The 23,856-nt window shown below is 38.1% G+C and overlaps 1 pseudogene; it reads right to left on the reverse strand.

Annotated features, from left to right (window-relative positions):
* Positions 1-7,804: 7,804 nt before the first annotated feature.
* On the reverse strand, positions 7,805-7,923 carry LOC148538669 (5S ribosomal RNA; annotated as a pseudogene).
* Between the last annotated feature and the right edge of the window lie 15,933 nt (positions 7,924-23,856).

The following is a 23,856-nucleotide window of genomic DNA, read 5'->3' on the forward strand; positions in this document are numbered from 1 at the left end:
GGAGATAAATAGTGAACAGGGATCATAAAGTCAGGGTTAGTTGGTTACACATTTCTGGGAAAAATACAGATTCAGTCCCCTGCCCATCACCCTATAAAATCCTCATACCAACAGACTGTGCAATAGGTTTAATAATATTCTCAAACAATTCCTCTGGGCACTAAATCACTCAAAAAATGCAATTTGGGCTATCCCTGTAGCATATACTGATCTCCTAAAGTGGGTTGCCACAGGAATCTACCTGTTCTCCCAGTTTCAATTAGTATAATTGCCATAGATTATAAGTACCACTTGATCAACTCAGTGAGAGCAGAGAGGGATTGTTCAGGGCACCTGAAGTACCTTTCATTAAAAATATTGAGAATCTGACAGAGAAACACAAGAGACCATCATCCAGATAACACAGTTATATGCAGAGGTAGGGATATGAAGCAATCCAATACCAGAGGGTTCAGCAATAGGGATTAGCATAGGCTCAACATGATGCTATGCATACTGTAGATTAGCTACTTATTTGGCTGGTAGGAGCCGCCTTTGATTTCACCCAGTATTTTAACAAGGGACATTGGAAAACAACCCTTACTAGGAAGGCACAAGAGTAATCCACCTTCTTCAATCTATTTGCTTGGGTTTAGTACTATGTCATGATGACTTAACAAAGTAAAGAAGAATGGTGTCAAGACTTTGACCATATATACATAATAATAAAGCAATTCAGCAAAAACTGGGAATAGCACCAAGGGCATGTCATCCAATTGCTAGAGTACATTAGATAGGCAAGTCTGAAAGCACCACCCCAGCAAATGTCAAATGGAAATGGCAGAAGCGCAAAACCTGTACCATTGAGTGGGGGCAGATCAAAGTCAAGGCTATACTACAATGGACTTCAACTTTCTAAGGGCTATAATAAGAATTATAACTCTTGTTGGTCTGGTTTAGGTCCATGCTAGTGTTTGGAGCTTTGAATCCTCAAGAACAAAAAAAGGGGAAAGCATCTGTACAGTACCTCAACCAACTGATTGTTGGTTTGTAAATTAGTAGATTAGTTTATATATCAACCAACCGTCTTGCATCTCTACATATATTATATTTGGTAGTGTTGGTGGTGCTCCCAAAGCCTAATATTAATGTAGAACAAATAACAAGGGAAAAGTAAGGCTATTTGCTGGGGCAGGCTTAAATGTATATTCATATTATAATTGATTATGTTTAAAATGTAACTTTTATTAGATATTCATAAAAATATAGAGGTATCCAAATATTAACTAATTACAGTCAGGTCCATAAATATTGGGACATTGACAGAATTTTCATATTTTGTACTCTATTCACCACCACAATGGTTTTGAAATGAAACAAACAAGATGTGCTTTAACTGCAGACTTTCAGATTTAATTTGATGGTACTTACATCCAAATCGGGTGAACAGTGTAGGAATTAAACAGTTTCAATATGTGCCTCCCACTTTTTAAGGGGCCAAAAGGGACTATCAACTCAAAAGCTGTTTCATGGACAGGTGTGGGCTATTCCCTCATTATTTCATTATCAATTAAGCAGGTAAAAGGTCTGGAGTTGATTCTAGGTGTGACATTTGCATTTGGAATTTTTGCTGTCAACTCTCAATATGAGATTCAAAGAGCTGTCACTATCAGTGAAGCAAGCCATCATTAGGCTGAAAAATCAAAACAAACCCATCAGAGAGATAGCAAAAACATTAGGTGTGGCCAAATCAACTGTTTGGAACATTCTTAAAAAGAAAGAATGCACCGGAGAGCTCAGCAACACAAAAAGACCTGGAAGACCACGGAAAACAACTGTGGTGGATGGCAAAATAATTATTTCACTGGTGAAGAAAAACCCCTTCACAACAGTTGGCCAAATCAAGAACACTCTCCAGGAGGTAAGTGTATATGTGTCAAAGTCAACAATCAAGAGAAGACTTCACAAGAGTGAATATAGAGGATTCACCACAAGATGTAAACCATTGGTGAGCCTCAAAAACAGGAAGACCAGGTTAGAGTTTGCCAAACAACATCTAAAAAAGCCATTACAGTTCTGGCACAACATCCTATTGACAGATGAGACAAAGATCAACTTGTACCAGAGTGATGGGAAGAGAAGAGAAGGAAAGGAACTGCTCATGATCCAAAACATACCACCTCATCAGTGAAGCATGGTGGTGGTAGTGTCATGGCCTGGGCATGTATGGCTGCCAATGGAACTGGTTCCCTTGTATTTATTGATGATGTGACTGCTGACAAAAGCAGCAGAATGAATTCTGAAGTGTTTTGGGCAATATTATATGCTCATATTCAGTCAAATGCTTCAGAACTCATTGGACAGCGCTTCACGGTGCAGATGGACAATGACCTGAAGCATACTGCAAAAGCAACCAAAGAGTTTTGTAAGGCTAAAAAGTGGAATGTTGTGCAATGGCCAAGTCAATCCCCTGACCTGAATCCGATTGAGCATGCATTTCACTTGATGAAGACAAAACTGAATGGAAAATGCCCCAAGAACAAGCAGGAACTGAAGACATTTGCAGTAGAGGCCTGGCAGAGCATCACCAGGGATGAAACCCAGTGTCTGGTGATGTCTATGTGTTCCAGACTTCAGGTTGTAATTGTCTGTAAAGGATTTGCAACAAAGTATTAAAAAGTGAAAGTTAGATTTAGGATTGTTTAGTTTGTCCCATTACTTTTGGCCCCTTAAAAAGTGGGAGGCACATATAGAAACCATTGTAATTCCTACAGCGTTCACCTGATTTGGATGTAATTACCCTCAAATTAAATCTGAAAGTCTGCAGTTAAATCACATCTTGTTTGTTTCATTTCAAAGCCATTGTGGTGGTGAATAGAGGACAAAATATGAAAATTCTGTCAATGTCCCAATATTTATGGACCTGACTGTATATCTAATTTCAAGGGTTTAAGATATAATGAAATAGTGCTAAGGTGTTGTAGTCAAACACCCCAAAAATGGCAAAAATATTAAATAATAATCTACACTCCACCAAGACACATAAAATAAATGTTGATAGTTCTGCTTAGATGAGGTATCTGTTTGTATCCTCATGAATTTAAATAGAGCTAATATGCTCTACCATGTGCTATCCTGTACCATCATCCATTGCGACTGACCTACCACAACTGGTCTTCCTAGGTGGTCTCCCACACAGGTATTAGCCAGGCCTATTGCTGTATCGCTTCCAAGATCAGATGAGATTGGGCAGTTTCAGCAAAGAATGGCTGTAGGTTATGATTGGCACGGCAGGGATGAGAAATTACCCTTGCATATGGTCAGAGCAGAATTGATTATAAATGTAGGACTATCACTTATAAAAAAGTCCAATTTTATTATAAAAACAGATTTTAAAGAAAATTAAAGCATATGCATACTTTAGTTGTTAGAACATGACTATAATACATGACATATAATTATATAGATATTGACATGAAATGTTACTTCTGTCAACATATAAAATTGTTGCCAAAAAATGCTATTTCCAAATAACCTGGTATCTTATCAATATAATTAAAGTTAATTAAATACAAAAAGCTTGAAAAAGAATATATAGTATAATCTGGTGTATCTTCCAATGTATGGGTACAGAAGGTAGTGTAACACAACTCTTGCTGTATACTTATGATCCTAATGATTAGTATATCCTTATAAATAAAGAAACAGCCATCAATCTCAGAGTACCTAGGATTAAACACAACAATGCTGAACTATCATCTCATACTATGTATAGTTAGTGTATCCTAGTGAGCAGAGAAAGGCTGACAATCTCAGAGTGCAGTGCTACTGATATAATAATTGCTGTGTTCCTATAATAATCACACTTAGATCACCCTTATAAACAAAAGAGAAATCACAGATCTCAAGAAAGCATAAACAAAGAGAAAGAAAACTCAACAAACTCAGCATATACACATTCAGCACGGTGTTTAGCAGCTTATAATTCACTGCACTTGTTCTGTAAAGATAACATAATAGCACCCAAATATGGCCAGGCTAATGATTATAGAAATATTTGCACACTGAGCAGACATGAAAAGTCTGTCAGTATGATACGATATCAGTGTGGAATGATATGGAGTCCGGTCCATGCACTGACTTGATTCTCCAACAGCATAAGTGGAATAGCAAAAACGGAGGATGCGCGTTTCACCTAAAACAATGCTTGTTCACCTCACCATTGCTTTGAATCCTCTAAAGAATTTTTCATCTTGTGAACTGGCCTAAAGTGGATTTATATTGGACTTGTTCCCTACCCAGGTGATAGAGGTGTGGGCATCTTTCAAAATACAGTTTATGCATCTCAATATGTTTATTCATCTGTATTGGCAACATATGCAACTGGATTGCTGCTAGTAATCATTTTAAGTATGTACTTACACCTGCCCCATATTAGATGCTAAAGATAACTATTTATCAGCACCTCACGAGGGTCCCTGTTAGCAATCTCATTTGCAATATGTGACAGACCACACTTATGCTGGGCATACACTATACAATTATCTGTCAGATATCTGTCCAATTTGGCTGGTTGGTATGAAAATTTGGTAATGTATGGGAGCAAATGACAATCGACCATATTGTCCCAAACACTGGCAAACAGACAAAAATGGTTGTTCAGACAAATTAGTTAAAACTCACAAATTTAACCAATTTGAACATTTGTTTTTTGTCCATTTTCCAGAGGTTTAAAACCATATGATAGACTGTCATTTGCTCCCATACATTACCAGGTTTTCATTCCAACCAGCCAGATTGGACAGATATCTAACAGATAATTGTATAGTGTATGCCAGCATAATTTATGTACTTTTAGTATAATACCTGCAGATTAGTCTTTTGTAAGAGTCCCTTAAATTGGCATTTTACCTCTTATTAGGGTCTAGGTAACCCCTGCTGCTGGGGATCATACCTATTTGGCAGCAACTCGTGAGGGTCTGTATGGTTGAGGTACTCACTTATTATGACTGAAGGTTCTGCAGCAGACATGTTTCTTGAGACACTTGGTAGTGGGTAAAATTGATAACACCTTTTGAGGAACACACAGATGCATTTCTAAATAATACTAAGGGGTCTATTCATCATTGGGGGCCATATGTGACCAGATGATTAAATAAAGATCATGCTGCGAGGGATAATTAAGTATCCAACTTGCAGAGGGGGAAACTTTACACCACAACAATTCATCATTTCTCCGGTGCGGGGACAGTTGTTCCAAAAAGCAGCTGTCCCCACGGTTAGTAGCGCAGCTACAGAAGTAGCTGCATTACTTACCTCTCCCCTGTCAGCATGGCTATGCATGAATGACCCGAGGTCATGCATGTGCAAAGCTGCTGGGGAGGTAGTTAAAAGGTGGTGGAGGGATCCACTTGGATCCCCGGAACTCCTTCCCATAGGAAGGAGCGGGGATCAGAGAACAAGCTCATCTGAAGATGGCACTTGTTCTCACAAGCTAATTCCGAAAACTTCCATTTTCTGAGTTTGCTGAATATCAGGGGGCCTTTTTGGATCCCTGATGATGAATGGTTCGGTAATCTAAATATGCGGAAACTAGAGTTCCTTGCGTGGTTACTGGGCCATTTAATGTTTGATGAATAGGCCCCTAAACATAACACAGACATGAGCAATGATATCACTTCTTTAATGTTTTTCCTTTATAATTATCAATTCACGGCATCTGGCAGCAGGGGACTGGACCATAATGATGCAATTCATTGTGAATAGCATTACCAAACCTACACATCACCAACTTCAAAGGGAGACTGGTCTGCTCCCCCTGGAGTCCAGAATAGTTCAACAAAATGTTCTACAGTTTTCTTGTCCTTATATACAGAGGTATCCTCATACACCTAGCCTCAATGCTATGAGGCACAAATAAACTGCAAGGTCCTGTGCAACTCTGCTTGTACCGAGCATCTTTTTTACCCAAAAATGCATCTTAATTGTAATGCAAAGTTTGACTAAGATGCACCATGAGACTGCACTAATTAATTTGATATGAAACACTTATATGTATATCTGTGTGTGACCTAATCAGTATAAATAGGAAACAGAACATGGAAAAAAGCAGCTACATCATAGAACTTCATATACAGATTCAGAATCAGTTGCACACAGATAAACATATAAAAGACTATGTGGGATAAGCGCCAATGATCAGGATACCCTCACTATCTGAATGGATCAAAGCTATACCAACTAAATATCAGCCTAACCAATATAGGCATCAGCTCTTTGTCATTAAATAAGTAGTAGTGGTAAATCAACTAATGGCATAAAAAAATGTACATAGAGAATGACTGTAGAGTGACTGATTTAGTTGTTAATAAATATATATATTAAAACCATATGTAAAATTATGATGTGTCAGCTGAATAATAAAGTGCAAATGCTTATATATATATATATATATATATTCAAAAAAACATTTGTATGAATAATAAAGTGCAAATGCTACTTGTGCAAATGAATGCAAAATTGTGCAATAATGTGTAATTATTAGTGCAAAACATATATATATGTATGTATATATATATATATATATATATATATAATGAATTATTTTTCATTATATTAAAAGCCCATATAAAACTTAATGGAAGATACCAAGTGCAATAAGTGATCATATAAAACTAAGAAATGTATAATCACAATAAGATTAAAAACAAACCAATTAATACACACATACGGATAAAAAATAAATAAATAAAAGGATTGAATAGGTAGAACAGCTTATCTGTTGTAGAGGTTTTAAAAGTTCATGTAGTAGGCATGGAAAACAGCATGGAAAACAGCAATCCACAATGCGTTTTCTTCAAGGGAGTGATGTTAAGCTGTGAGGTCTTTGTTTATATACCTCCAGCAAGGGACTCAAATGAGGAGCAATCAGCATGAATATATGGTAAACGCCCCTTTTTTCAAACTATAGGTAACATTCAGAATGAATAAAATAAAATGAGTATGGGCTGATCAAAATGGTCCATGTAAGACAATTACAGCGCTAGTTTTCCAGATAAATATATTCCAGAGTGGCCATAGAAAAACGGATTTGTTTAAAACACTTCCGCCCACACAGGGCTCCTTCATGCGTCCTTCCCCCCGGGTTCGTGACGTCACATCCGCCTCTGTGCCTTGCCGATTCCCAGAAGTTGCTTTCCACGGAGGTCATCTCTGCACTGCCATACATCTCGATGGTCTTTAGCCGCGAGTCCTCCCGCTTGAAATCCCCAACTTCCGCCCACACTGTCAGTATTTCAGCCGTGAAGTATAGGATCTCTTTTCACCGTTTTATTGCGCATGATTATTGTGCCTGATCTAGGGATAATAAAAAACATGTGACAGACACTGTGCTTAACATTTGTTGCCTCTTACAGCATGTTATTAACTCTTAAAAATGATTAAATTTTTTAGATTGGAGAACATATAAACATTCATGGGATCATATTTATGAGAAATTAAATATTTGAATAAATAGTTAAAATATATAAATATTTGGATGATATAAATTTAGATTCACAACAACCATTTGCTAGCTCAAATATCTGGACAATAGCTGTATATTTTAAAGTAATATAATAATCATACAAGTCTTCTTCTTAAATGAACATTGTCCATGTGTAAGATCTTTTCCAAAAATAGTCTCTAGGACCAAAATTAGCACAAGTCCAGGATGAGAAACCAAAGTTTATTTTATACTTTTCATTTTTTAGTGGTTATTTATTTTCTTCATTACATTCATATTCATTCTTGAGATCATTTTGCACGGCTTTGTGGAGATGGGTAGTATATACTGTACCTGGTGTTCTCTGGTGGTCTCCCATCCAGGTACAGGCCAGGCCCATCTCTGCTTAGCTTCCAAGGTCGGTCAAGATTGGGCATAACCAGAGTGGAATGACAGTATATAGATTATATCTCCAGATTTCCACTAGCTTCTTCGTCCATCTTCATCTTGAGTGCACTATGTCTTATAATTGAATGTAATCAACACCAGGAAAAAGTCACAATAGTTCTCTTCAGCTAACACATCATAATTATACATATGGTTTTAATATATATATTTATTAACAACTAAATCAGTCGCTCTACAGATATACATATATGTAAATGTCACATATTAAATTAATCAATGCAGTCTCATGGTGCATTTTGATTAAGATGTATTTTCGGGTTAAAAAAAGATGCTCAGCACAGGCAGCATCGCACTGGATGTGGCTTGCCAAGAGGGACTGTTTGGCAATACTGGAGCAAAAATGTATGAGGACACATCTGTAGATGTATACTGTAATGTAATTTCCTCAAATTAGTGCTGTGTTCTGTGTCTTTACATTTCTCATTCAGTCACACATTGGCTTACCACCAGTTGATAGTATTACATTATCTTGGCACAACTATACTAGTATAAATTTTTATTACAACTTAAAAAAAAGAAAATTATCCTTTTAAATTGATAAAAATAAAATATACTGTATACTTCTAACATTTATGTAAAAATAAATTTGACAAATGATAAACAGTAGCACATTAACTGAGGAAAAACTTATTTTTTATGAAGCAATACAGTTGTCACATAAATATAATTCAAGAGAAATGGAAAGGTTTTGGTACCACAATTAGTAAATGAACTGTGAATTTCACTACAAAAATATGTGACTATGAAACCATTGCCCTGTATTTATGATAAGCAGAAGCATGTTTAATGAGCTAGAAGAAATTGTATATAAAAATGAAAACAGTTTTAAAAATTAGATTCCTGAAATAAAATTTAGAAGTGACAAATGAAATTAATTTATAGCACTATTTTAGCACTATTTAGAGCACTATTATTTTTAATTGTATTATTTAACCTATTAATAAAATATTTATTTAATATGAATATAATGGGCAACAAATAGATTATTCATACAAAAACCTGCTTACATAGGCATTAACAGTTTTGAAATAAACTTTACTGCATATGTACACTTTAATATCAGGAACTGCATAAAATAAAAATTATTAGAAAACAATATATCATTATTTTGCCCTTAACTTTCTACAACTGTCAAATCTTTGTTTTGTTGTCCTGAGATTTTCTGAGATTGATCCCCAATAGCTAATATCTTTAGATAGCATTAGACATTGTAATCTATAGGCTACAAAACTATAGGCTAATACATTAAACTTCATCCACTCCAAATAATCATGCAGAAACTGTAGTTTATGCATGACTAGTATCACTACTATTTAACAAAAGTTGAACTCTGGTTACTGTATGTCAAAGAGGTAGATGATAGATAGATAGATAGATAGATAGATAGATAGATAGATAGATAAATAGATAGAATAAGTTCTAATAGCCGTGCAGTCTTGTCAAACTGACAGTCTTTGTTGCTGTAGCCTTGCCTGTTAGTGTTAAAGGTCTGCAATGGTGGCTTGTCTGTTGGGGTTGCAGTATGTGATGCCCTTCTTATCTCTCATGGTCTTTAAGGGGGAAATGTAATAGTCTGTGATTTGCAAAATTCATAGCTTTTTGGTAATTTTTCCAGAGAATTACAAAGTCTTTGAAAATGTGTACTCCTTAAACAATAACTTGAATTGGGTGCTAAAAAAGAAATCTAAATAAAGCAAAATTAATGGCACTCCAAACTGAATTTAGGTGTATAAACACAAAGGTTTATTTGAGTGCAAAATTTAGGATTCTAATCCTTCTTTTGACAGTATAAACCAACCAACAGATGGTGACAACCTTGTGAGATTTAAAAGCATTTTAGTGCAAAAAACAGTATTGATCACATAAGATTATGTCATAATTGGTTAATTGGCTGAATTCACTCAAGAAGGACACAGTGAAACATCATAATAAAGCATGAAAATAAAAACAAGCTGCAATTCTGTACAATATAGCAAGATTGCCAAATGGTTGGTAGTCAAAAGATTTACAATTATAATTTATAAAGCTATATTGCAGTCAGAAACTTTGAGTGCTACAGTATGGTTTAAGCCAGTTTTGCTTGTCTGTTAACAAGGACAATTCTGGCCAGATGCTGTTGGTCTAGATCATTAAGCACCCATGGTCAGCCACTGCATTGTCCACGGTGGGTGTTAATGCTTTCCATGAGGTATTCCAGGTATACACGTGACAACAAGGATCAAGGAATGTTGAATGTCCACACTTTGGAAATGGATGTCCCATATGTTGGGCACCTACTATCATGGACTGTTTGAACTTCAAAAAGGTAATCTCAGAGTGAAACGCATTAGTTAGTACCTGTTTACCAATCCTATTTACACGTGAAAGAGGAAAAAATTTATATTGGACATTTCCACATATATAGATGCAGCTGCGGTGTAGCAGCAGGGTCCTGAATGAAGGTGCCAGTGACTCCCTCGGTCACAGCTATGGGACAGTAGCCTTCAGTTTGCTCCTCTTGGCTTTATATAGTGTTGCTTGAATGGAGACGCAGCAAGCAAAGTGGCTTGTGGCTGACTTTTGGATATGCCTTGCTGTTAGAGGGATATATCCACCAGTGGAAGCAGCTCTCGGTATGCACCAGTAACAACAGATGATGTTACACTTTCACTGTATTAACAAAGCACATGAATAATATACTTGGTGCAGCTGCAGACACTCCCTCATACATCTATTTTACCAGAATACTACACACAGAGGGTTAATTGGAGTCACAGGAGAATCTTGTTACAAGTTAATTACCAACTGTGATTAAGTCCTAAAAAGTAACCATGGAGGTGAATAGGATAAATTTGATATAATATAAAATTTTTCTTTATATTTATTTATAAGCTCATGGTTTGAAATAACCAGGGCTGGTGCAAGGTTTTAAGGTGCCCTAGGCAAAGTTTCACTATGCAGCCCCTGCTTCCCCAAAACCCTCTGCCGAACCCCTCATGAACATATCTACTACAGCTCCAGTACACTAACTCAAGTCAGACTGCATTTGTGAAAAAAATGTGTAGACTCATAAAATGCAAATTGCAGCCAAATAGCAAAGCGGATGGATGGATGGATGGATTGATTGATAGATAGATAGATAGATAGATAGATAGATAGATAGATAGATAGATAGATAGATATGAGATAGATAAATAGATATGAGATAGATAGAAAGATAGATACAGATGTGCCCAGCTATCATGTGGCATCACAGCGTTATCTCTCACGCCACGCATGGCGTGCCACACACCACGCCATGAGTCACGCCACAAAGAAAGTTTAGTTATGAAAAAAGTCATTACATGTAATACAACTTTTTGCCCTCCAGATGTCACTTTTCCTAAACTACATAGTGCATGCGTGTGATTTCCAATGTACCGTATGGTATGTTCTGTATCACCCCCCGATGATTGGTTGACAGAAGCGGTGATTCGGTACACTATACAGTATTACAGCATTTTCCACATGGAATCAGGAATGTACGGTATAATAAAGCGGTAGAAGAATGTCTAATGAAGTTTGAAATCATTAATCTCTATATTACCCACTGACTGTGCGGTTGAAATCATACAGTACTTGCGCAAATGTAAATACTGTCAGCACTGTCCCAGACTTAGACATTGTAGTGGTTTCATTACTTTACAAACTACAGAACTCTAGTAATGGGTGAAGCGTGTGGCCTAGCGGTCTAATGCCTAGTCTCACTGCTTCTCCCCTCTTCTTGTTCCGTGGGTTCGAGACCTTGAAAATATAGTATGTTTTTTTAATTTATTTTTTAAATCTTCACTTAAAATATTCAGTATTCAATACAGTACATGTGGAGCGCATGCCCAGTGTTTCAGGAGTCAAACAGCGAAATTTGGATTTTTATTACTGTACATACAGTACTGTACCTTAGAACGCAAACTTGCGTCAATGCCGGCGCTGACCCAGACTTGGACATTATAGTGATTTTTTATGACCATCAACTGGTAGTGGGCTCTGTTAAAGGGAGTGGGCTTTGTATTACAAACTGACTCTGCGTTTAAACCACAAAATTGCATCAATGTCAGCGCATGCTCAGTGGATGGGTTACAATGACAATGAAATGTGTGCCACATGCCCAGTGGAGCCAAGCCATAAACCAAGTAGCACTATGCCGTGGCGCATGCCCTGTTGTCTGTATTGCTACAGTACTGTTGAATTTTCACACTTGTGCCATTCTGCACTGTCCGAGACTTACAGTATACACAATACTCATTTCATGACTTCAGAAAGTGCTACAGTAGTGGGCTTTGTTTGGGAGGGAAGTCTCTGTATTACAAACTGACTGTGATCTAGAGCGCAAACTTGCATCAATGTCGATGCTGTCCCAGACTTGGAAACTTTAGTGATTTAATGAGTTCAGTAACTGATAGTTGACTCTGTTTGAGAGTGAGGTCTCTGCATTACAAACTGACTCTGCATTTAAACCGCAAAATTGCATCAATATCTTCACAGTTGGCACTGTGGTGACTTATAGCCAGTTCTGAGGGGTTACGGTACAAATAGGATCTCTGGTGCGTGGCCAGTGGCGGGGTTGCAATGCATTGCCAGTGGTGCTGCGCCATAGCCATACCCTTGTAGCGCTATGCCATGGCGTACAGTATGGAAGATCACAAAGTAGAGGGTCATGATTCACACACAGTGAAAGTGGGAGCTCCGTATTACACATTGCCTGTGTAATAATAATATTAAAAATAAAAAGTGTAACCTTGACTGTCTAATAATAATAATAAAAAAAAAAGTTTAACCTTCCAGGTTTCGAACCTGGAACCAGGTTTTACAGACGTCTGCAATGTAGAAGTTCGAATTCTTACCTCTACGCTACAGACGCCTGAGTACTTCATCGTAGGATACTGTAGATGTCACATAAAGTACTGTAGAAGACAGATGCAATTGTTACTAGGAGAGACTTGTGAGCAAGGGGTTAGGTGATCCGTCTTGCTTATACCTTCTGCTCGAGACCTTGATAATTTATTTATTTTTTAAAAATGTTCACTATAGTACTGTAGTTCAGTATTGTTATCCAACCCTTACAAAACTCAATATATTATACTGTATGTACTGTAGATGTGCCCAGCTACAGTACTGTAGTTTGTTGCTCCATACGGTACGCCATACTGTATACCGCATTGTTAGTTGCATGTTACACTGTGGTGTATTGAGTCTCATAGCACTGCGCATGCCCAGTTGTCTGTATTATAGTAAATACAATACTGTCGACCCTGTCCAGGACTTACGATTGACATTGTAGAGATTCCATGACTCTAGGAACTACCGTACAGTACAGTAGATGCAGTAGTCTAGGGGGCTAATGCCTAGCCCTACTGCATCTACCATTTTCTTGTCCCGTTGGTTCGAAACCTTTAAAATATATACTGTATACGGTAATTTTATTTTGTTTTAAAGCTTCACTAATACATTATCCAGAAATTCTGGTATTTCTATGCCACAGTACTTTATGACAAAAAAGTGTAACCTTGACTGTGTAATAATAATAAAAAATAAAAAGTGTAACCTTTCAAGTTTTGAACCCGCAAAAAGGTTGTACAAGCGACGTAATGTATTGGTTTGATTATTTACCATTACACTACAGCCACCTGCAATACCAAGTACTCAGTACATTTTATATATTAAGGGGTAAATTTACTAAGATGGGAGTTCTATTAAGAAGTGATGTTGCCCATAGCAACCAATCAGATTCCATGTATTATCTTCTAGAAGGTGCTACTGTAGATAAATGAGAAGTAGAATCTGATTGTTTGCTATGGGCAACATACAGTACAGTAACTTCTACTCCTACATGTTTAACTTTTTCTCCAAAATTTTTTTTCTTCCGCCCCCAAAATGAAAGTGAATTTTTGGGGTGTTCTCACTGTTTAAAAAAAAAAATAAAAATTACGCAGTTTACAGTACCTTTAGGGGACTGTCTTAAGGCTGCACGTTGAAGACTTCCCGCAACGTTGCACCCCAATTCACCAATTCTGTCCACCTACTATTCATACAGTAGGCAAAACTTTTTCACATACTGTCTTACTGTACATTGCATTGACTATTGAATACAGCGATAATTTTATGCCTGCCGAAATGACATAATCGGCTAAACTTTTTTTTAGCCGATCATGTCTTTTCGCTCCAATGGGTGAAAAAGTGCCAACTAATCTGCTCCCAACTGTCATCTCACAGGCTGTGTTTGAAAAATGACAGTTGGGAGCTGATTGACTGACACCTTTTCACTTTTTTATCACTTTTCACTCAGTCTCCTAACACTGCTTAGTACAGTAAATAGACCCCTTGGAGTGAAAAGACAAGATCGGCTAAAAAAAGTAAATAGACCCCTAAATTGAAAACGGCCCTCAGTGTGTACAGTACTGTATGTCTACTGTACTGTATACTACTGTAAGTGCTGGGCAGCAGTGAAATCACTGGGATGGGCAACAGGGATACTATACAGTATATGACTGTGGGCAGCAACCCCCTTCGGCCGGCGCACCCCTGGTGAGTGAAATCCTGGCCAATAGGAAGATACACCCCTGCATCTGTGTGTTATTGACTTTTTGTACCTTTTTAATGACAGATGCACGTGTTGGGTCTCAGGCGCACTTAAAGACTGAATTACATACAGTACAAACACCAATTTTATAAATTAATTACAATTTTTATTTAACCTACAGTAACATGCTGTACAGAGGGGGGGGAACTTCTTTAGCTTTCCACCCCCATAGTCCTCTACTGTCCCCCGCGTCTTTCTTCTGCCACTGGCACATCCTGGAGTTCCAAGCTGGACACAGACATGACTACTGTACAGTACCTAGGAGGAAGGAGATGACGTGAGAACAGTCCTTCCTCAATGCCGACCGATACACCCTACTGGACCGAGGACTACACAAAAAGATTAGGCTTTTAAGTTAAAATCATCCCTGGCACTTTTGGCCTCAGATCCAGAGTTTCACCTATACCAGGTGCAGACTGTACCTTGCATCGGAGTGCAAGGACCACTGTACGCCCTGAAGAAAGGAGGATAGGCAGAGACAAACAGACAGTAAAAGACAGACACACAGGTACGGTACATACAGTACTCACCGGAGATACTCTTTTTCTTTGTCCCGCTCAATCCCACACAGAGGTACCTGTCGGAGAGAGAATATGCCATGTAAGGCCCTTTCCTGCTTTAATAGTGTGTCACACTAATCTACTGTAACATTAATATCAGCCCTACTGTATCTCACCAGCCTAACAAACTACAATATTAATGTACAGTACAGTTGGCCTCACAGAGGGCCTACCGTTACCTGTTATGGTGGAAGAGGCTTTGAGGGGTGGAACTTCTTTAGCTATTTTGCTTTCCACCCCTGTAGTCCTCTCCTGTCCTCCGCTTCTCTCTTCACACGGGTCTTCCTCTCTTCAGACCTGTTGATCTACTGTAGGTTGGGTTTAATGTTTCATTGGCCTCACATAGGGCCTATCTGTTATGGTGGAAGAGGCTTTTGGGGGGAACTTCTTTAGCTCTTTTGCTTTCCACCCCCTTAGTCCTTTCCTGTCCTCAGCTTCTTTCTTCTGCCGCTGCCATGTCATGGCCAGCGGCAGTCGCCAGGTCTTCCTGTCTTCTGACAAGTCACTTCAAGTCGTGTTTGTTGATTGAAGATCTGTACTTGTATGCGTGACTGTCCTCCATGCATGTTTCCTTGACATGCGCAGCACCCCATTCAACGTGTCCTTTATCCAGGTAAGTTCTTCTTTTCCAATCCTGAATCTTGTCCGGCATCTTGAGAGGATATCTTCTCTTAAATTGTTGGGGATTGGCACTTTCTTCTGACTTCCATCAAAGTTCACCTGCTTCGTCCAATTGCAATACAGGTCATAGGGCACGTGTTCCTGAAATATTGCTTGCGCATATCGATGCATCTCACAATTCACAGCTCTGTAAATTTCATTGTCCTTGTCAACGTTGATCACAGCCAGTGGTATATCCGGTAAGGGTGTTCCAAATACAGTCAGTGGTGCTGGTGTGCTCGACATGACAGGCGTTCCTGGTGAAAGTACAGGCATGCTTGCATTGTTGATCCTTGATTCTTCAACTGACCATTCAGGCAGGCGATGTGATGCCACTGGTGTACTCTCCCACTGAGGCAGGCTGCATGATGGCACTGGTGTCATGTCCAAGTGCTCTGATTCCACTGTAATGTCCATATCTAGCAAGTGGAAGGATGGGTCAGTCTCCAAGTTGAAATCGTCATCGTTATCCTCAGGCTCAAATTCATCCGGTGTGACCATTTCATACTGGATTGCCTGGTCATGTCTCTTCCTGGTACTCTGGGCAGCGGCCTCTTGCCATTCTTCTTTACTTTGCCAGACTGCTTCTTTCATTGCATCTGCAATGGTGTCCTTCAGCCCTTCCTTCAGCTCTTCTTTCAAGTTGTCAATTTTTACTTCCAGATGACCAACTTTTCCCACGAGGTATCTCACCATCCTAGCACAGCTACACGTGCATGCATTATCTTGGAATGACAGTTTTTGATGTGTTGCTGAGTGGAATACATCTTCAACAAGAAGCTCAAAGGTGTCCAATTCTTCGGGTCTTTAAATCACTGGTGTTTCCTCCTGGTTCTGGACGTTCATGGGTTGCTCCACATTTCCTGGTCCATTTTCTCCGATGTCCACTTGCAAAGAGTTGTTCTTGGGCATTGCATTTTTCCTTGCCTTGACTAGAAGAGGTACCTGTAAATTTTCCTTACCTGTTTTCTTCTTGGAAGGTTTGCTTGTAGACCATTGTGGGACTAGTGCACTCAGCCTTTTGGTCATTGGAAGTGGGCAAGATTCATTTCCGTTGTAAAAACCTTTGCTCTTCACTATTTTGACAGTTCGGTGCACTCTGAAATACACAAGCATAAAGACACTAAATACAATGTTAAGTAAAATAGTGGAAATACATGTACTGTATACAGTAAATGTTTCACATTACAACACTGCAAACAATAACAGTACTCATACTGCACTTTCAAGAATGTGCTGCTACTGTACTCTATACAACTCCAGTAATAACCCTATCACACAGAAAAGCAAATTACAGTACTGTAGCATTTACAGTAAAGCTTTTTGCTGATCAGATTTTTACTGTGTGAAAGGGTCACTTTGATCTTACATTTAACCTGGGTCAGAGACCTGGTCATTTCAATGTACAGTACCGGTATGTTGACCCTTTCACACAGAATAAATGCTCGTGTCCATCTGCAAATCAATGGCTAAAAGTGCTACTGTACTGTTGCCCAGTCATTTATTTGTCTGTGCCAAAAAGGGTACAAAGCGGGAGCATCAAAAAAACCTGTGCTTCAAATGCCGGATAAAGACAGTACTATACTTTACTTTCAGTTTTAGTTTAAAAGTTGTTTTCAGTGTTTTTTTTCAACAGTAAATATACCATACATCCAATCGAATATAGTACATACTGTACGGTACAGTACTGTACACAGTACTAAGCAGTGTTAGGAGACAGTGAAAAGAGATACAGTACTGTAAGGTACTGTACAGCACTGCACCAACCAATCAGTTCCCAACTCTAATTTTTCAATGTTGCATTTCAATAATTACATTTGGGAGATGATTGGTTGGTGAAGTACCTTACAGTATCTCTTTTCACTGTCTCCTAACACTGTGCATGTGTTATACAGTATATACACGTAAATATAAGAGATTAGAGCGCCAACTGTTAAAGCACTAACCAATATTGTGAGATTGTATAGAGGCACAAAATAATAAATATGATAAATAATACAGGTGTCTAAATAACACTCCCTAATTATATACTGTACAGTACTGTACTCTACGGTAGGTGTCAGCTCATCAGTAATAAAATGTGTGAATATCTGAACTGATATACAGTACAGTACTGTAAAGTAGAGCACCAAATGTGCTATTTTTATAACATAAATCAAAACTTAGTGTGTACAGTACCATTAGAACCATTAGTGTAAAAGTTAACTGTGCAAAGTGGTGCAATAATGCAATGATACAGTACTGTAGGTATAATATGTGCAAATAAGTGACTACGGGGATGGGGCATACCGAGGCAGCGGGATATTAAACACAGCAATTTTGCGACTGAAACTAAGATGGCCACTGAGCAAAACAAGAAGGTGGCAGGGTCAGGACGGTCACTCACGGGAGACTATGAGGGACAGCGGGAGGCTAGGAAACGATCAGTGTATGTGATAGTTTCTTGATACAAAAATAAGCATCTACGGGGATGGGTGAAGGATGGGGCATACCGAGGCACTACAGTTTGAAATACAGAGACCTCTCTTGGTGCTACAGATCCCATTGTAACCCCTCCACTGGGCATGCGCATGAAATCCCATTGCAACCCCTCGAAGCAGACAGCCACCACAGCGCAGACATTGACGAAAGTTTTGCACAATTTAAACACACAATCAGTTTGCAATGTCTTATTTTTAAGCAGCCTTTTAAACAACAACACTACAGTATTACAGTACAACACTACTAAAGCAGTTTCACTATAGTGTCCAGAGCAGACAGTGCCAATAAAAAAAATATACAGTATACGGTACAGTATATTCTTTTCCAGGGATCGAACCCGGGACCATAATTCTTCCAAATTGATCACCTAACCACTAGCCCACACGACAGCTACAGTGAACCGCACAGAGCGGCCTCATCCTTGTGCACTCCTCCCGCTGCTGTTTTTAATAAAAAAAATTGTCATACTGTAATTCATCCCATCTCAGTGAAAGCTGTGCGTGCATCTCATTAATCTACAGTATTGGTTATACCGTGATAACAACTCGGGCAACTTCTCTACTGTTCAGTTACTGCACCGTATGTACAATACTGTATGTGCAGTGATTTGCATCCTGTTATAAGATCTTACTGTACGGTACAGTACTGTACTGTATATACATTATGTGACATTAAAAATATTGGTTGTGTGAACATGCAAATGCTGTGAATGTGATATCCATCCAATTTACTGTAAGTTTAACAGTATGGCATTCAGTAAAAGGCATTCAGTACAAATTACAACAGTGGAGCACTCGCCACCCAGCGGTTAAGCACTGTATTACATGCAATTACAACAGTGGAGCACTCGCCACCCAGCGGTTAAGCACTGTATTACATGCCGTAGCATATCCTTCGTTGAAGAATACCACGGTATGCCACAAGTCCATGGTGTGAATCAGAGGCCTGCACGCCATGCCACAAGTCAATGGCGCGACTCACGCCACGCCATGAGCAACAAAATAGCTGGGCAAATCTGTAGATAGATAGATATGAGATAGATAGATAGACATCAGATGGATGGACGGACAGACATGGGATGGACAAATGACAAACAGACATGGGACAGACAGACATGAGACAGACAGAAATGAGAGAGACATGGGACAGACAGACATGAGAGAGACATGAGACAGACAGACATGAGAGAGACATGGGACAGAAAGACATGAGAGAGATGTGAGACAAACAGACATGATAGAGACATGAGACAGACAGACATGGGATAGATAGACTTGAGAGAGATATAGGACAGACAGACATGAGACAGACATCAGACAGAGATGGGACAGACAGACATGGGATATATACTGTACACATGAGAGAGACATGAGACAGACAGGGGATAGATAGACATGGGATAAATAGATAGATATCCAGCTGCAGGGAGAGAGTTGCACAGTACAAAACATAGCAAATAAAAGTAAATTGCAGATGTCAGTTTACATTTCTGACACAGGAACATGGCACTTACCACCAGGGTGTCACTCTTCAGCAACTGCAGCTCTCATCCCAGCACAGGCTCCTCGTCACCTCAGTCTGTCTCTTCTAGGGGGTGGAGCTACTCTGTGCCTGGCTGCCTGTTAATGAGGGAAGGGGAGGGGAGAAAACTGCAGGGGACAGGAGCTGTGCTGTACGATGTCTGGTTGCCGCTGTCTGTGTGAAGAGTGAAAGGCAGCCTGGCAGCCCAGCCCCAGCCTAGCCTAGTGAGGCAGAAAGCAGGGAAGAGCAGTGCTAAACTGAGCAGTTTCTAGCAGCATGATGTAATATAGAAAGATGGAGGATGTCTCCATCAGAGACATTCTTCAGTCTAGTGGTAGGCTGATTCAGTTTCGCCCTCTAGTGACCGGCGCCCATAATCAGCTGTCTAAAGCTGCCTAATTTTAGCGCTGGCCCTGGAAATAACAGCATAATTGTTAGACACATTATCTCCTTACAATCTAAAGGTTGCATGTGGTCACCCTAGGAACCTTTTGGGAAACCAGATGTACAAGTAAATGTTTTCTGTAGTTTTTCTGCATTCCTTCTAATGTATTTTTAATGAATTATATATTACTGTGACTAATTGGTAAATATAGTAATATAGATAAATTGTAGTATTAAACTATATCTACACCTGTACACAAGCAAGAGTCTCTTGGATTCATGTTTAATCAACTTTGATGTATTGTCCATATCAAATAGCGCAGCACCAACCCATTACATTGTTATTCTAAGATAAGTGGGAGTCCTTAATTTGAGCAACCCTTCTCTTTTCAGTAGGTGCATGGCCACAGACACACTTGGGTGTCCGCAGCTTTTATATATAAATATTTTTTATTCGTTTTGGTTAATCTGATGTTAACAACTTCAGCGCCTAAGAGATTTCATATTTAAAAAAACACTTCTATTCTGAATATATCAATGGTTATTGAAGGCTGACTAATTTGGTCTATAAAATCAAGCAGTCACAATCTCAATAATAAAGATCAAAAAACAGTCTCCAGTCAAAGATATTTTTATAGGCTGCTTTCCTTTGTGTCCATTAGTTTTGAAACGTGGCCTGTTAATCATAAAACAGCAACAATGTGTTAAAATTTAGAAGTGGACTCATGTTGCCTGAATACTCACAGTACTGTGGTTTCGGGAGCTTTTAGATGGGGCTCAGACAACTTTCCCGTGTTAACCAGTTGGTCTTTATACAAATCTTTTTATAAGGAATTTTTCTGGCAATATCCCCATATGCTGTATCTCATGTGTGGTTTACAAATCCTGGCCACTGTGGAGTAATAGCGATCTACCGGGGAGGGACTGTCCAGATATCAGTGCTGGTGACTGCGAGTGGGAAGGGATTCCTAAATATGGAAAGTATCCCCTGTTCATAAATGTCATGGTGCGGTAGCGCTGCTATTCCTGCTCAAGTGGTAAGATTCCCCATTAGCCTGTTTTCAACTTGAAAACAGTAATTCGGTAGTGGCGAGCAGTATGATCCAGACATGGATACCCTGTGATGCATATGCAGGCTTGTAAATCATATATTCCTGATATGTTTCATGGCAATGAACATGCGTGGTTTCTTCAGAGGGAGTAAAAGAACATCACAGTATGGTGACGCCACCTACCATTACCTTCTCATACTGCTATCCCAGGACTTTTGGCACTTTCATATATTGTCTTATATGGTTGTGGAGAAACATTATCAGCGGTAATTGTTTAGCAGTAATTCCTACTTATGCAAAGGTGACAAGATGATTTTATTGCCAGAAGTCCTCCGGCTTTGTTGAACCAGCTCCATACATTGCAAAGAAATGTAAGTTATATAGTAGTTGGCATCTCACCAAATAGATCATGAATAGTGAGTATACTGCTATTCCTCCATTCCCTGTCCACAGGGCATGTAAATAAGCTGACCGATTTAGGCTACAGCACTCTTATAAGCGGCTATTAAGACTATGGAGTTTATGTATTAAGCAGTGAAAAGTGTGGAGAAGTGGACCAGGGGAGAAGTTGCCCATAGCAACCAATCAGCTCCTACCTATTATTTTATAGACTGTACTTGCTACTTTAAAGCTGATTGGTTGCTATGGGCAACTTCTCTACTGGTCCACAATTCCACTGCTTGATACATAAACCCCTATATATGAAACACAGTGGCAAATACTGTAAAGATTGTTATTATCTTTATATCAGCAAAGTGCTCTCAGACATTATATAGTGCTATTTTAATTGAGAAAGTACACTGTACATAGAGTGTTCAGTTTATGTATGTGTGTAAATTTGTTGTCATTCAGTTTGCAATATATAAAGATATTTATTAACTTCTATACTGCCTCTTGATCATTATTACATCCATGCAAGTTTGTATAAGTTTATATATTTGAATATAATTAGCACAATACCACCTTTGTTTTGTATGGTATCTAACTTTAGTAGATTGTATTAATAATTATTAGAAAATATTATACAATGTATACATTTGAGATATAGGGGATTTAGATAATCTAATTAGTATAATGTTACTATTAATGAATATTTAAAAAAATATGTAGATATTCTATATAAAACATATCAGGAAAAAAATTTATATTATTAGAAATAAGTGAAAATAAAACAGAATTAAACAATACAGACACTATGTAATTATTCTTCACTAAGGGGCATATGTATCAAAGCTTGATGTGAGATAAAATTGTGAGATATATATCACCAACCAATCATCTTCTAACTTACATTTTGCAGGCTGTGTTTAAGAAATTATAGTTTGGAGCTGATTGGTTGGTGATATATATTTCACAATTTTATCTCACATCAAGCTTTGATACATATGCCCCTTAGTTTTTTTATGTGTTCCAAATTCACATACCATATAGGTCACATAGTATATATTGTTTGAGTATTGTTAAACTCTTTGCTGTACTATTAGGACTTGCCTGGTAATGGTCAATATATTGTGATACACTTGAGGTTACCATCCAATCTTGGATACTATCAGTTGTGATTAAAATCTAGACCATCATCCAAATGTACCATTAACTCCTTTTGGAACTTTTCAGTTGGGTCTCCATTCAATTTCTGGGCTGTTTCTGTATCTGAGAATAATCTTTCTAAGTCATGTTCATTCTTTAATTTGTCCAATACAACCAGTTCTCCCCCTTTATTCGCTGGTTTAATAACAATGGTTTTATCAGTCAATTGTTTTTTTTTCTTGAACAGTAAGATTGTATTTTGGTTTAAAATTTTCGGTTAGCTTGTCTATTTCATGGCAAATTAGTCTTTGAAATGTATAGGTAAGTGGACCCTTTACATGTGTGGGATAAAATGTTGAGGCAGACTTCAACGAGGTATGTTGGCATGTTTATATCGGGATGTTGGCTATGTGATTAAATATTGTATTAATTATTTAATGATTTATACTGTTTGGGTGACCTTTAATGGATTGTGCACAAAACTAGTTAGATGCTTTATTTTGTTATGTTGGACTCGTAAAACTTATTATATATATATAGGTTCAGTCTCCCATATCCAAATATTCCAAAATACGGAATTTTCTAAAATATACATTTTTTTTGGCTTGACTGAGATAATGAAACCTTTGATTTTTGATGGCTCAATGTACACAAACTTGTCTAAGGCACAAATTGTTAAAAATAAAGTATAAAATTACCTTCTGGCTGTGTGTATAAGGTGTATATAAAACATAACTGAATTTTATGTATGTACACAAACTTTGTTTAAGCCACAAAATTATTGAAAATATTGTATAAAATTACCTGCAGGCTGTTTGTATAAGGTCTATATAAAACATAAATGCATTCTGTGAGTATATTTGGGTTCCATTCCCAAAATATTTCATTATGATATGCAAATATTCCAAAATACAGAATATTTCGTTATCCAAAATACCCCTGGTCCCAAGCATTTTGGATATCGAAGACTCTCAACCTGTATTTATTTTTTCACTCAAGGAAAACAGCAGATCATTAATTGTCTATCCAACTGCAAAATGTTTTCAATGATCTATGTAAAAACATTGTTACTGACTTAAGAGGGAGCACAATAATGTGATTTAAATTACAGGGTAAAGTGAATATTATCGATCAAAATGATGTTTT

Source organism: Taudactylus pleione, unplaced genomic scaffold, assembly GCF_031769625.1.
Source record: "Taudactylus pleione unplaced genomic scaffold, aTauple2 ptg000038l, whole genome shotgun sequence".
Lineage (NCBI taxonomy): Eukaryota > Metazoa > Chordata > Amphibia > Anura > Myobatrachidae > Taudactylus > Taudactylus pleione.